Source organism: Temnothorax longispinosus, chromosome 5 (genome assembly GCF_030848805.1).
Source record: "Temnothorax longispinosus isolate EJ_2023e chromosome 5, Tlon_JGU_v1, whole genome shotgun sequence".
NCBI classification, from domain to species: Eukaryota; Metazoa; Arthropoda; class Insecta; order Hymenoptera; family Formicidae; genus Temnothorax; species Temnothorax longispinosus.
The window spans coordinates 23767242-23779369 of NC_092362.1; the positions used below are offsets into that span (position 1 = coordinate 23767242).

Consider the following 12128-nt stretch of genomic DNA (forward strand, 5'->3'; position numbering starts at 1 on the left):
TGTGTGATCGCTAATATATCGCTTTACTAATATCCATAGAAATGTAACGGTGACATGCAAAATACCCAAATAAAATAATAAAAAGCCGTGAAACAATTACGGACAATATATATGTCGTCCGTTTTGTGAGCAATCCAGACAGCTGATTTATTAAAAGTTATTTGGTTAAGAACCCAAATCGCATGCTTTTCTGAATATTCATTTAAGTTTATGTATATCGATTTCAGTTTTCACAATAAAAAAATATTCATTTACATAATGTGTTTTTAATTAAATTATGCGATATCGTAACGCTACTGAGTCAGTAGCATTGGTAAGGCAATGTGTGTGTCCCAATAAAATATAAATACGACGTGTACATATGTATGTGTATGTGTGTGTGTGTAAAACGATGTCAAGATAGATGCTTGCAAATTTTATAATTACTGAACGACAGGTAGATAAAGTCGCAGTACAGTCCTTTGCAGTAGTTATGGCAATTAACGAGTAGTTACGTACGTCGACCTCGCAGTAGTTACAGACCGTGCAAGACGGACGAGTTCTAGATGTCGCGCGACTTTTTCTCCGAGATGTACACATAAGCGCGTTAACAAGATGAATAGATTATTGTATGTACTATAATGTATGCATATAAAACAGCGCGATTTTTGTTTCTTAATTTCACATAAAATAAAGAAGCGTGGATTACTTACGTGCTAATGAGTATGAAAAATTGAAGATTTTATCGTGCTCATTTCAGGGTCGCTATAAATAGAAAGCATTAAAATGTTTAACGCGTGACAATTAGTACAATATAATTAATAAAAACTCGTGAGAACTATGTTAAGAAATATCTATTATTTAGTAGTCCAAAAGTATAAGAAAATGCTTATTTCCATATCAAAAAATATATTTCTTTCAATCCTAAGCTCAAACAGATCGTAATCGTAAGCTTCTTTGTTATCAGTTAAACGCGCATATGACTGTTATTAACATATTTAGATTATCTATATATTTTTTATATGTACTTTTACCTATTTTAAAAATCAAACATTGTGATTAAATTTAGCACAAGTTCATATTATTTAAACAATAATGAGTGTTGATTTAATGCTATCTTGTTCAACTTGTCCGCTTATACACTGTTATATTTTCCTGTGCATTATTATGAATAAATTAGTAAAGTAATAATAACAATCCCGCCGATGATGAATATCAGAATACGACGTAGTTCAATAATCGATAATTATCTAATAATTGTTTGTTATGTAAATCAACCTACACTATCTGACCAATAAAATATGCATTTTAATCTTAGGAAATGCGCTTCTCGACTGTCGATAGTTAAGTTTGCGTGACGAACCTTCAAACTCATCGAGCGGCTTGAAGGCTGAAGCCGCTTGAAGCGGCGCGTGCCGATGCGTGCGCCTATATTATCAAGTTGACAACGTATGAAACACGTTGTTTACATCTGTGAGCCTAATGTGAGAGATATCTGTGATATTAATAGATCGTCGTATTAGAGGGACGTCCGTTGTGCTCGCCTCGGCATTTATTGAGGTCGCAACATCGGTAGAAATTATAATGCGAGACATACACACTCATTAAATCAGCACGCGACGAGAGAGTCATTTAGCATGCGCGAATTGCCGATATTCTAATTGTTTACAGCTATCCCATATCGTTTACGTAATATATTTGCGTGATTTCTATTGATACGATCGGAATCGCTGTTGATAAGTTCCTGATATCAGCAAAAATATCTCGGCGTTTTCGGTCAAGAAAAATATAGATTTCTTTGTCCGTAAAAAAAACTACCAGTCTACTCACTGTGAATTAAATTATTCCTGTTAGTTTTAAATGTATCGTGTAGTAGATTATTTCGACGTATTGGCACTTTTGTTCGCTTTAAGGATGTTTTACGTATAGCTATATGTAGTATAATTTTGTTTTCTTGATTAAACAGTGTAAAGCTAGTCTCAGAAATTATTCATAAACAACATGTTATCATTGGGACAGAAAAAGCGTAAAAATCGCAATTTTGTCTCATTTTTTATTTGATATTGTTTAAATAAATCAGAAAAAATTTGAAAAAAATATATTAACAAAAAAACTTAAAAAACCGTAATTACAATTCTCGATGTCATAGAAGTGTACATGTACCATAAAAATTTCATTCATTTTTACTGTACAGGAGCAGAGATACATATTATGATATTTACATCAGAAGTATATCTATATATGTATAATTTCTGTAACTTTTAAAGCAAATATCTCAGAAACGGGTCGGACAATCGATCGCAAATTTAACACAGGTTTTTGGGATATATAAGTGCACAATCTCTGTAAATTTCAGCTTCATCCCTCTATTTTGACATAAGCGATATATATCCTTAAGCCGTGTCAATTTTTGAAGATGCGACACGATTCTTTCATAACTGATTGCGCAATCATGAGTCGCACTCTGGTTTTTATGTCAACGAATAAAGCTCCTTTTTAAAACCATATCCGGAAAAGTGGGAGTTGTAGGACGACAGTGGACTGGTTAAGATCCTCACGGTGATTGTAATTAGAAATACGTAAGATGATCCAGCATTTATTATCGAAGCAAAGTGAGCGATACATCTGATCAAATTAATGACCAACATTCAAAGGTCGTTAAAATGATCGTCATTAAATGGAGCGTAACTTTTCTAACGATTATTTCAATTTCTACTATTTGCGCTCTATTTAATTTAGCGACAATATTAATTTTTTTATAAAAAGAATTATAATTATTATGTTTTACTTCACTAATATAATATAATATATTATTTATTTTTTTATTTTGTTCATAGTTAATATAATTTCTGTTGCACAGAATAAGAGTATTATTTTACGTGTTTTATTCTTCATAACATTCGCCATTTATTTATATCGCATATCACATATGCGTCTAGAAATGATAAAATTATGTAATATTTAGCATGTTAAAATGATTTAATAATAAATTAATCGATATTAATCTTGCGATAATCATAAAAAAGTAAAGGCACTTCATGTTTCCAGTGGTTTTACATAACTGTCTGGTGTATATAATTAATATAAATATCATATTCATAAACTGAGAGATAAACTAACTTGCTGCTATATCAGTGATTAAAATTCACGCAGTGGTCGCAGAGAGTTGCGTGTTTAATGCTTTCTACAATGTTCTCATTTAAGTTCCGGCCGTTCATTTGATCGCAAACGGAAAACGGTCGATCGACGATGCTGATGAGGCGCGGAATTCGCTGTAAAGCGGACTTTAACCTCCTCCCACAAATCGCCATGGTCCGCTGCCTTCGTCGGTCTCACTCGCTCACGTTTTCTGCGTTCGCCGCGAGTGTGACAGTGCCGTATGAATGCCCTGACTTTCCTCTTCGCACCTCGGCACCGCGCGACTTCTTAGTGTCAGCCTTATCGATGATAGACTCGCGCGGATGACGTCTCTACGGCGTATTTCGTTCTCTCGACTCTCGCAATTAATTGTTTAAACGATACTCGGAGAGCGCGTTGATTGACCTGTCATAATTATTACGATTCATCCGATTGAGTACAACACGATCTTTAATCGAAACTGATGCGATAGCCCGACAAGTACTCCTCCAAGTGATTTCTTAGTGCGATAAATTGCATTCTCGACTCAACAACGATCCATAGTCAAATTAAAGCGCGCCGAATTTCCCTAACCGTTTCATATATAAATATCTTTTTTAAATTTATGATAAATGTTAATTATAAGTTAGTCAAAGATCTAGCAACTGTTCAACACAAATCTAAACGTGAGTGCAAACTGCACACAACGTTCGGCTTGTTTCACGAAGTTGAATACATACTTTCTAACAGTTAACATTCCTTTTACTCGAACTCGAGAAGTAGTAATCGGATAAAGTTGCATCATATACAGGTGTGGTGCCAATCTGTCACCCATTATACTATCGTAATTCCGAAACGGTATAATCTTCTCTCCGCGGAACAGACTTGAATATCATTTAATGCGCCTTCATCTTGTTCTCCGAACGGCGCGGCGGCGTCATCGGACTAGCATGACTGTTCGAACACGTGGATCGTGATGAACCTACGCAGACTGTACACACATTTGCCTTGCCCTCGCCGTCTCACTTTTTGCCCCCACCATCGCTGGGATGTCTCATCTCATCCACAGCGGCGAGCAGCCGCTTGATGCCTCTGCCCACATGGTTTATTTACTTGATCTTGCGTTAACGCACGTTTTCCTCGACACTTCGCGGAAACTTCATAAACGTTTTACCAGGAAAACTGACGACAGTCTGTACAAAGATGCACGAGCCGAAAAAAATGTTCGCCTAAATTTTTTTCCGGAGAAAAGCACAAGTCTCTTATCAGCGTCTGAGTTAATCGTATACGTGCAAAATGCACACGCACGAGAAATCTTGATAATCAAAATTGTATTTTCTTTTATTCGATGCTATATTTACACACGCGCGTGCATGAAATATATTACAATAATACAATAATAATATGCAATTACATCCGTATGCAAAAGAATTTGAAAGAAGTGCTCATCAATGTTACTTGTGATTAACGTTAGGTGAAGCTACTGCAAGCATAAAAGTAAGATAGAGGGGAAAAAATAGGAGAGCGCAAAGCTAATTAATGTTAAGCTGTTAATTAATGTTTAAACTATGGTAGAATGTAATTTTTATTATACCAAATTCAAAGTGTGACCTTGATCGAAGCATTGGCTTGCTTATTGGTAACCCATTAACTCAGAATGATAAAAGTTTCAATGAGCGCAGATAAATGTCGATTAACCCTAGAAAGGTAATGTGGGTTAATACGTTGCCCCACGCGAAATTCAAATTACGCCCCTGAATTAGGAAGGTTAGTTTTCATACTGAGACCCTAACCATAATTCAGTTTAGTCATCCGGCAGTCAACCTCCGTCATTCAGCGAGTGCGTTAGATCCGTGCAGCAGCTGTGACCGAAAAAGAAAATCGTTTGGGGTAACGTAGTACCCCTACTTAACCGTTTACGTTCGACTTTTATCACAGTAAAATATATTTCAGATTTTTTGTGAAAATCGGTAACAAAAAATTATACACTTTATAGCACTCCCCAGAAAATTCTACCCCTATTTCATATATAATTCTTTAAGATTCGGTCAATTATTTCATTTTTGCTGTACTTGCACAGCAACTGATTAAAACTTTGTAAAGTTTTTGTGGAGTTAATTTTACTGTTTCCATATACTTTTATAACTTTTGACTACCTTTCAAATAAATAATAATCGACAGAATCTGTTTTACTTTCCATTTTTTGCGATTTTTCCCATCCGACAGTTTTTCGTCATTTCCTCTACTTCAGACGTTCAAAGAAATATGTTTTTTTTAAGAAACGAAAATGTCGCTTACATGCCCTTGAAGGTTGTCTATTCGTCTTTCAAAATCCGTTGGATTTTTTAAAATCGGTGAATTTTATGAAAAACTACAGCATTTTTTATAACAAAAAGTCATTTCAGCCCAATTTTTGGTTCTTTGTTTTGTTTTTCGAAATTTTTTTACTGTTTTTTTTTTTACTACCGCAAATTGATGACTACTATCGTCTTCCTTATTAAAGAACAAACAAAATTATCTATTAAAAAGTTTTCTAACAACAAATAGAAACATTATACATACGGTACAAGTTTGGGGTAATTTAATACCCCGCTTGGCCTTTCACGTATGAGAAAATTCATATTACCTCTCTAGGGTTAAATAAAAATATATATACTAAATCGGAGTTGTTTATTCAGAAAACTCGCTACTAGTTATGCAATAATCGCCTCGATATTTTTATATCGACACAAAAAGATCATTCAAAGAAAGTCGCGATAGAGTCTTTCGCAAGGTTATCGTGGGAGACGTACGTTAATGACTAATGACCGATATCCTCGCGGTAATGATAATCTCTCACGTATCGCGCCGCGCGAAGTTACGTTGTGCCGAAATTAACCCGATTACGTATAATTATCGCATCGCGACGAGATATTTATCTTGTCTACCGCCGCGGCCGCCGAGCCGCCGCGCTATAACGAAACTACAACGGCGCCGATCGATTCAGCCATTTATCAATTAATCTTATCGACGCGGCCGCGCCGATGTAACGAATTCCCGCTTTAATCACGTACAGCGGGCTATACTTTCGTAACGGCGGGCCTCCTGCTCAACGTCTGCTCCACTAATAGCAAGTTAATTGCATCAGGTAGGGGAATCCCCTTTTCCGTCACCTTCTCGCTCGCCGCCACCGCCGCGCCGCCAAAGAAAGTACGGGTCGTTATCCTTGGAAAAGAATTATGCGATGATACACGTGGGAACCCGCTGTCGTTCATCACGTGTTAATTTCGTTTCTAAACCACCGCCCGTTGTATAACATATTACGTGTCGTGACATTCGTCAGGACAGTCGTAATAATCGCGACTTCTCTCGAAAAGCATATGATATGGTATTATCACTTCTCACGATCTTATTATCATTTCGTTTAACGACGCATCCTGTAGCCTTATATGATTAACGTTTTTATTAACGCAGAATAATTAATTTATTAACATTAAGTATAAAGGTTACTAATCGCGCATTGCTATAAATTTTTGTATCGCAAGTACTTATCTGTTTAATTTTGTTACATCTAAATCAAATATGCTTGCAGATGTCATAACTAATAATTTAATAACTATTCATAACACATCTCTTCCACACAGCATTGCATCTTACATATAACAGTGTATTACTTTTGAACCGCCGCTGTTAGCGGCGAAATGTAAGACGCGATAAGATGACAACTAACCGGATGACAAATATCGAGACGTAGCGTTCGTCGCATTTTATTATATTAAACGAATTCGTAATCGATTTTATGCATTGTGTTAGCAAACTCAATAAAAAACAAAAACCAAGTTTCTCATTATAATGATTATAATATTATGCGCATAATAATCCTAGAAGTTATTATTAGATTTAAATTCTTATGGTAAATAATTCATCAAAGCGGACGATATGAACATATGAAAATCGTTAACGTTTGTTAAGAAAATTTTTAATCTCGCTACGCTAACGCTACGCTCCCTCCGTCACGAGAGGGTTTAACCGGTCGGAAGTCTTTCGACCGGCAGGTACGCGGTATCCGGTACGCAGGGGCTGTTTTCGGAGTCTCGACGAGAGTTTTCGAGGTCCGGATTACCTTATCTACGGAGTCTCACTCGCGCGCGCCAATTCCGAAACGAAATCCATGGCGATCCATATAGCGAGGCGTTTACGCGGCGATTTAGCCCCGGAGAGAACGGTCCTTTCGCGGGCCGCGGTTAAGTCCGAAGAGCGGTTATTATACGATATACGGACTATCGGGGCGCGCATCCGCCACCCTTCTTCACGCTTTCCATGAAAGTGATTCGACAGCGGCTATACCGACCTGTCGTGCATTGTAATCCGCGGCGTTTACGAGAATCCGTAGGTTGTCAACCGTTGTCGGCGATACAAGGGATCTTTCCTTCTAGACGGCATCTAAAGTAGATCACTTTATCTTTTCAATAAAAGTCATACAGAAACTGCTCTTTATGCAAACTGATACTTGCACAAGTGCTTATTATACGCGTCGAATCGATATTCTCTCTCTTAATTGTATTTATTTAATTTATACGACTGTATTTACTAAATTTATACGAATATATTTATCAGTTGTAAATATTATGCGAGTCCCAATTAAGCATATATTTGATTAGAAGAGAACGAGAGGAAGATGATCGACAGTTTGCATTTTTTACTTCGAGAATCAAAATGTCAAAATCGAAATTAAAAGTTATTTTAGATTTATCAACAAATCGTTATACAAGCTCTTGAGCAAAATGCATATTTTGCAATTTTTCATTACTTTCTATATAAATATTTACAATAACGTATTTATTATTTAAATCTTTATTATATAAATAAAACTACACAACAGGAATTGGTCAAAAATAAATTTTAAAATATAGGTAATGTTTAATCGCGCGTGAATAAAATATTTTTAACACAAAATATTGTTTTGTTATACAAGAAAACATGTTTGACATTATGCTCATTCATCATGCTTTATTCGTACAAGCATCTCGATACTTGAACTACTCTTATGCTCAAATCATCTTTGCACGATTCTGCCACGATTGTGCGATGAAAAACTTTAAAATACCGACGAGAAGTCGTTGGACGAACGGAAGGAAAAAGTCGGAACAAGAGAGAAAGGGTTATTATGTGGGGTTTCATGGCGCGGGGAGGGGGGGGGGACCGCGCGCGGTCCGATTGATTGATCGACGCACCCCCGCGCAAAGTCAGATACCGAAAGCCCTGAACTTTTCCCATTACCGTCAATATGCAGCCTAGACATTGGTTTAACGTTCCGGGCGTCGGGGCATCGGTGCCGCAGTAAGGGAACCGGTTAAATCGCGTCGACGACCTTTATTGCCGTCTTAAAGCAGTTAAGTTAATCCGCGCCGTAGCGAGAACTACAGAGCGGGAGACGGGGGTGCCGCGCCCGTGCGAATCGAATCGCCTTTTGGTGTATCTCGCCTCCGAGACAAAAACATTAACATAAATCACGGGGCGAAGGAGCGAGAGAGGATAGAGGGAGAAATGAGAGAGCGAGAAGAAGAAGGGAACGCGAAAGAGAGGGACTCCGGCAATCCGGATCGGGCGTTTATTCGATTCACTTTGTGCATCCCCTCGCGGCACTCTTTAACGGCACCGATGAATTTCGTTCGTTGCCTTGGCAATTAGTGCCGCGAAAACTTACCGGGTGATTCGTTTTCGGGAAAACAGAAATGCAGGACGCGAGAAAGCGTGGGACTGTACACACATGAGTATTGACCTCATTGAGAGTAGAAGGATAAAAAAACTTCTTTCAGGCTTCGCAACTTAATTATATGAAACACAAGAACATGCACGCTGCATGCACCACTCATTCCTTAGTTCATAGCATATACAGATTTTACAAAATTTAAACGAAAGGATTATATTGTTAATATATGTATGATGTTACAAAATTTTTTAATGGCCGGTATTTACACCACCGGTGTTATGAAAAATTAAGATTAATAAAATGCGAATATTGACTTAAATGAAGGATGATTTTTTTAGAACTTAAAAGAGAAACAATTTTTTAAAAGAAAAAAGAAATTATATAATAAATTAATCGAGAAATACAAGCTTGTCAGAAAGATTTCAAATATTCTTGAAAAGAATTCAAAGTTCTCTCTCATTTTTCTTTTTCTGTTTCGCTCGTCTACACTTTATTGTTTTTTAAAAACTCTCTGCGGTAAAACAGCATTGCTCCGAATGAGTAATTTTCTAGATATACAAGACAGCAGAGAGCAAAAAAAAGCCGTATATTCTCGCACACGAAGGTATCGATACAAGAAGAGATGGAAAGTTTTCAGTCGCGTGAGAGAATGCGTGCACACGCGTGAGTATGTGCAAAGGGGTGGAAAAGAAAAAAGGTGCCACTTAGCCCCACCCCTCGCGGCCGTTTCCGATAAACGCACCTCGCGTTGCACGAGTGCCAACCCTCGACCTCAACTCTTTTGCTTTTAGCGGGAATTCGATGAATTGCCAGCCGCTACGGGCAATAAATAATGCATTTTGTGTTTGCCCCCGGTAAAAGGGTCCACCCTCAACGGACCCCTCTCCCCCAACGTCCGCGCGCGCAATGCGAACCTAAATTTTAGATCGACTTTAGTCGAAGGCGACCGAGAGTGTGTTCTGAAGGTACGATCGGGAATTGATGCGATTCGGGGGACCCCGTATTTGCTGCGGAATGACTCATTTGTTGCTTTCTTTATGATATCAATGCTATAAACTTCTAGCTCCTGCAAGTTCTCAATTGGTTTCATTCTCATGTGACAGTGCGTTATATTTGTCAACACTTTTCAACGTAAAGAAACTTGTTTCTTAAGCACAGGAATTTAATAAACTTTTTGATAAATTTTCATAGATGATGACTTATTCGAATTAGGTATGAATCATCGTCAACATCACGTGAATCTATTGTAATTCAATACCGTCGCGTGATAAACATTCGCTCACGAGATGCTAATATCTCATAACTCATGCCTCTTACCCTCGTATGATATTAATGAGCTCGCTTCCAGCGTAATGCTTGCAATTTTAATATTTTCATTTGTAAAGAGATGTAAGACATTCGAGGAAAATACCATAGAAACGAAGTTTCTCGAGGATCGATGGTCTGCGGCTAACGAACGATATCGCTAAAGGTAACGAAACAATATAACAAAGAATAAAGGAACCTTCAAACTCAGATCGCTTCGAGATAAATTTCTGGACAATGCCGACGTTACGTAGGCTGTGGTGGACTTGTTACGGGTAACGGAAAATGGCCAGCGAAATAGCGCGCGCGGGGAAGGAAACTGCGGTATAATGGTACCGCACAACATTATAAGGTATGCATTGTCTGTAATTTAGCGGAGCAGATCTGTGTTGCCAATTACGGACAACTATTATGCAGACGCCCGTTCTCGTACACGGAGAACCAGCGTTCTGTAAGACGATCAAACTTATTGGCTCTGAATTCGTTCGTCCACAAGAATAACGAATAATCGTTATTTTCTTATTGGCTTTCTCGAATAAATTTGAAGCAACGACAGCGCTACTTAGTATACTATGATTCTTATTCAGAATATTCACATTATTGTTGTAATAATAATAATAATATTTAATAATACATATTATATAGACATTTATATTATAAATCACAATAAATTAATCCGTATTTATATATATAGCAATTCTATTTAACAATTTCTAATTTATTACAATCACTTTGTCTCTGGTGTCATATATTATTAGTTTAGTATTGACGTCATAAATTCAGATACAAATATATAACGTGTCCATGAATAAAGATAATGAAAGTAGGAGATTGCAAATTCGCGGATGGATTTTTAATTTATTCTCAATCCTTATCTATCTGGCAACGCGCCGAGGCAAAATAACGGCGGGAGAATTGGCAACTTATCACGGTAATAATTAATGCGCGAGATCGAACTTTCCGAAACTTCTTTTGCTTAGCGCAAACACAAATTGCTGATTTAATAGATTATTAATCGACAATCTCCGCCGCTTGTGATGTGGTTGTTAGACCAGATTTCTTAAATCGAGATTTTCAATATCGGTGTAAATATAGAAAATTCGATATCGAATAAAACGTGAAATCGTACAGTTCTAAATTGATGGAACTATTAGAGAAATGTGCGCTATCTTAAGTAACCATTGATTGTAATCAATCAGGAATATATGTTCAAATTTATATCTATATTTGAAAGAAAAAAGAAATAAGACCCGTATTTATAGTCGTTATATAAATCTCAAAAAACGGATCAGGCGAGATACCCAAAATAAAGTTTCATATCTTGAAACACAGACGGTGTAATAGCACACATTTTGATTAGAGATCAACTGACAAGTGTATTCAGGTGGGTTGTGAAAAGCAGAGTGAAAGTGACAAGCAAATTAGATTAGCGAAAAACAATTTGTAACTCTCATCTCCCTATTCAATGCTGGATAAATTATGCGAAGCACTTGCTTTAATAAACAGACAATACGTTTAGTCGGTTAATCGTGGAATTAATTAATTGCGTATGCTGATTGCTCGTAGGAAATAAACGCGTTTGGTATATCTTCTGATTTTTGCTTAGCAAACCACGTTTCGAGGGGTAATGCTGTGCCGCTCTCTGCTCACTCAAATCTTACTAAGCGAATGACAACACGGCGCGCGGCTTACCTCAACGCCTTGCGTACCGCAACAAATCCTAAAGTCATGCGCCAACAGAATCGTTAGTCGAAATCGCATTGAATATATTCTATTCTTTGGATTTCGATAAATAAGCAATCATTACATTTTGCGCTTTATTTTGTAAACTGATTAGCGTCCGTTTAACGAGGGGACCTTCAGGCTAACGGATTTTTGTTTTTTTTTGTACTTACTGTACTTGAGGGTCATCACCCGGACATCAATTTCCCAAAGTATTAAGGCGCGCTTTTCAGAAAAACTCGAGAAAATCGACTTTGAAGAATTCCGAGCGCGTTATATGTATATAGAATTTTAATTTTAATGTAAAATTTAT

General features: G+C 37.1%; 1 protein-coding gene across 15 annotated transcripts in view; it reads right to left on the reverse strand.

Annotated features, from left to right (window-relative positions):
* The window catches only part of Foxp (forkhead box P), a 290869-nt gene that overhangs the window by 246898 nt on the left and 31843 nt on the right, over positions 1-12128 (reverse strand). The window lies entirely within an intron of this gene.